This window comes from Palaemon carinicauda, chromosome 9 (genome assembly GCF_036898095.1).
Source record: "Palaemon carinicauda isolate YSFRI2023 chromosome 9, ASM3689809v2, whole genome shotgun sequence".
Taxonomy (NCBI): domain Eukaryota; kingdom Metazoa; phylum Arthropoda; class Malacostraca; order Decapoda; family Palaemonidae; genus Palaemon; species Palaemon carinicauda.
In genome coordinates, this window is record NC_090733.1 from 68,060,720 (window position 1) to 68,065,313 (window position 4,594).

General features: G+C 36.4%; 1 pseudogene; it reads right to left on the reverse strand.

Annotated features, from left to right (window-relative positions):
* Window positions 1–2,067: 2,067 nt before the first annotated feature.
* LOC137646788 (uncharacterized) lies at window positions 2,068–3,279 on the reverse strand (annotated as a pseudogene).
* Window positions 3,280–4,594: the final 1,315 nt, after the last annotated feature.

Below are 4,594 nucleotides of genomic sequence, written 5' to 3' on the forward strand. Positions count from 1 at the left end.
AGTGGATCTTGGTTATACACTTAGCAAACTAACTAAATGTGATCTTTAAAGGAGTTAAGTGGTGAAATACTGCCATGTGTCTATTTGCAACGTTATAATAAAGAGGCAGAGGCCGTTCTTTTGCATTCTTTACAAAAGGATTCATCAGCAAGTAAAATATACATATATTTCTCAGGTGAAAAGGCAATATTGATATTCATTTTATATTCTGAATATTTTATTCATAGATCCTTAACTCAAAAACATAACCAGTTATAGATAAAGCTATTTCCTTACAGAAACAGCCCTAAGTGAATATTTCAAATATAGTTGGCAAAAAGAAAATAATACCTGGATTACGGAATATTCGCAATATCTGAAGAGCTCTTGATAAATATTCAAAACATTCTAACTATATTCAGCTTTGTCTCGGTAAAGAAGTAAATATATATAACCATCTCGAATCACTTTTTATTGCCTTAAATGAATTTTATATTGGAAAATAGAAAAATACGCTTATTTTCGTGAAACTTTGGGTTCTAATTAGATGTTCACACACGCACACATACAAAAACACACGCACAAACACTCACATGTGTAATGTATAGCGTTCGTATAAAAATTCAGTTCATCATTACAACGAAGCACTATTCAACTTCTTTTGTCTAAATTCTCAGTGACAATAGTCACTTCATTAAAGTGACAAGTTTTTGTAGGTGACGAGAATATTAATACTTTACTTTGAAAACGTTGATATTTCATTCTGTAAATAAATCATAAGTTAGAATCCGATAATTATTTTTTTTTAAATTGATGTAAAAAGTAGAATAAATTCCCTTCCCATTTATAACCCAGCTGGTACCAATGTGCTTTAATATGTTTTGATTTTTGATAAACTCAATTTCTGATGAGTTTTTTATAAATTTGATTACCTGTTACTGGACTTTTTTTATTACTTGTATTTTCATGGAATATCCAAGTTTGGCTCTCTCGGGAGTCAATGGGACTTCATGGTGTAAGGAGTAAATGAAAATGGTCAATTCCATACTTACTTTATTTGAATGTTTTTATACAGCATTTTATTGATATAAGAATGACAAGTAAGTAAGTGTCTGAGTTATAAGCATATGAACACATGCTTGTAAAATCATGAGTGGAAGCACAACTAATGCAAAGAAAGCAAGTAAACAAATGGGAATCAACAAAAATGCAAAGTTCCTGTGCTGAGTAAATACTAAAGGAAACATTTCATATAGAATACATGAAAAATACATAAAATCTAAAAATATGATAAAGGATGTGTGCATAACTGAACAGCAGAAAACGTTGCAAAATTAAATTTTTCGTGAAATATTTGCCAGCATAGCTTCAGATGAAGGGTGACCTTACATTTTTTGCACTAAATTTTTCTCATTCTTCTTACACACAATGCATCCACTTGAAGTTGGTAGAGAATCAGTACCAGGTTTAGTGTATTCTGTCCTTACTTCCCTTGTTGGGAGAGCTTTGCGTCCTTTTGGGCCTGACCCTAGGGCCTTTGAATACATCCTTTTAGGCTTTGTTCTTTTGACAAGAATCTGAACAATAGACCGACGATATTCTCTGTTAGGAATTTCGTTCGTGTGCTGATTTCATAAAGTCGCCAATAACACACCATCCCTTTGTTCAGAGCAGCAATAATAAGAGGAAAATACCACTTTTTACCTCTGATTGCAGGATGAAAACCTTTCAAACCTCTGTCGAATAAGTCGACATCACCCATGCCTTTATTATATGCATTAACTATGAAAGGTTGTTCAATGTTCACTTTTCCTACGCCTTTTTGCCACCATTTTGTTATGCCAACCTACACAGTTACTGCAAAGAGTAACAACAACACTATCATTCCACGTAACGATTTCAACATTTCCTTTTGATCGAAAGTCATAGGATCCTCTTGGCTTCTTTTTCATATATTTTACAGTAGGCAATGGACAGTGCTTTGCTCTGTTCGATCAGATTGGACCAGTGGCATTTATTTCTTTTTCTTTCAGATATATGACTGTCATATGAAGTAAAAAAAAAAAATGTCCAAATAAAACCTGAGCTCATTAGGTTTAGTGCAAGCACAAATACATTCCCGGATTACTCTATTTCCTAAAGGTTCCTCAGACAAATGGTTTTTTGATCTACTTTCATAGAGCTTTACATAATAGGGCATCCCAGATGAACTGGGCATGATCCATGATTTGAATCCAAACCTTAATGGCTTTTGTCTAATGAATTGCTTGTAGGAATGACGTCCATAATAAGGCGTCATAAATTCGTCAATATTCAGAATTTTGTGAAGAATTCCAAATTGCTTAATGTTTTCATTCAAAAGGTTATATAGAGGTTTCACTTTAGCCATTTTCCCATTACCAAGGTTTGCATTAACAGCACAATTAAAAAATCTTTTGATTTCCTGAAACCTATCTCTGCTCATAGTTGCAGCAAAGACAGTGCATTGAAGATCTTGTGCCTTGCTCCAATAATCCTTCTCACTTGATTTGATATTATATCCTGATAAGAACAAGAGTCCTATAACATTAGCCATTTCTTCTAATGTAACTTCAAAGCTTTGGCAATTCTTCTCATGTTTTGCATATCGATTACTTTCACGTACAAGGAGTCCAGTAAGACCTTCAAAGACCTTTATGAAAATATCCCATTCATTTGAAGAAGATTGTGCTGGAAAATTCTGAGAGTTTCTTAGAAGCATATTCACACTTTTCCACTTTCTGATTCCATCTCTTTCCTTTCAAAGTTTTTCTTCATCCAGCGAGGTTTATCCCTTCTTTCAGTTTCTTCTATGTCTTCCATTTCTTCATGACATGGTGTACAGGAATCATAGTATCTACTTCAGCAGCTATTTCATCTGGAATACCAGGAGGCTCAAAAAGATCATCATCATTTACATCTTCATCATTTCCGATGCCACCCTACGGAATGCCTGTAAATGGAAATAAATGTCGAACGTTAAAATATATTCAATAAAAACCTATATATGCAAAGAAAATATGATAACAACGTATATATAAGTGCCTTTATGATTCAAGCAATCGTCGTGACTGTGTGTATGCATGCACATGTCTGTCTATGTTTGTATGTGTATGATGTAGCCTATATCCTGTGTTGACTTCAAGAATCTTTGTAGTAATAAATCTTACCTGTAATGACAATATCTGCTCTCTTGATATTTTCATCTGCAAGGCTTTCTACGGCATCACGTAGAAATTTGTGATGAATAGTTTTCTTGGAATAGAAAGACTTTGGCTCCATCTCAGCTGACTGTCAGCGATAGACTAATGACAAGTGTGCTTTGCACAAGCCCATCAGTGTCATTACCTCAATATGCTTTATCGGATTCATTTGATTATACTGCAGGCTGCTCTACGAGTAAGTCATGCACGTTCAGACCTGCGCGTAACTTGGTCTACAGTGAGAGGATTGAGTAGGGGAATGTGTGCGTATGTGTGTGTGTGTGTACATACCATGTTCTATGTGCGCATGTGTTATGTATTAGTTCATGCATATGCATGTGTTTGTTTTGTAAGTATGTGCAAGATTTATGTGTGTATGGGTGTGTATGCAAGTGTGGGTGAATTTGTGCACTCACGCACGTGCCTGTGTGCGTGCATATATGCAACCAATCTAAATTATATGTGTATGTTATGTATTAGTATATGTATATTAATGTGTTTGTTTTGTATATATGTGTAAGATGTGTGTGTGCATGAGCGAGTCTTTTGTTGTGTGTGTGTGTCTGTGTTTGTGTGCACCCAATCTATATACAGTAGAGCAAAGGTGAAATTATAATTTTCCAAATTTGGAATTCAGAGTAGGTTGTAATTGTTGATGCTTTTATTTTTTTATGTCAATAATCAACATATACCACCCCTCGATAATGCCCCAACTACTGACCTCTCCAGCCACTTACCGACTCCCATTGGTCGCAGTTATACTACTACCACTCCAAATTCAGGGTTGCTGCGAAGAAATGTATGGTATCAGTGGCCAAAAAACGTGTAAGTGGGCCATCGCTTGCAGCGGTGGCCTCCTCTGCCACTAATCTTTTCTTTCTATATGACGCAGGTACGGGCATGCAATTTTTGGTAGATATGGCTGCTTGCCATCCTCTTCTGCCAAGACCACTCACCAGGACACGAAGTAGTCTGTCTAAATCTGCCGACATTTGCCTAGTAGCTGCCAAGGGATCTGAGATACCCACCCATATTCATGAAAGCCTCACATTGTCGTTGGTAAGTGCCAATCACTTTTAGAAGTTTCTCTTTGCTGACATCACATTGCCAATTCTCGGTGCGGATTTCCTCTTACACTTCCACCTCCTGGTCTATGTAGCTCACCGGCGGTTAGTCAACATGGATTTATACTCCTCAACGCCTCTCCTCAGCGCACCCATGGATACCTATGGCCACCTACTCACATCGTACCCGGAAGTTTTCCATCCAGAACTTAGTCAAAAGCCCATGGTTCCAGCGAAACATAGTATTTATCACCAAATCAAGACGATGGCCTCCCACTATTCGACAGATTCAGACATCTGGCACCAGACCGTTTGGCAGCCATAAAACAA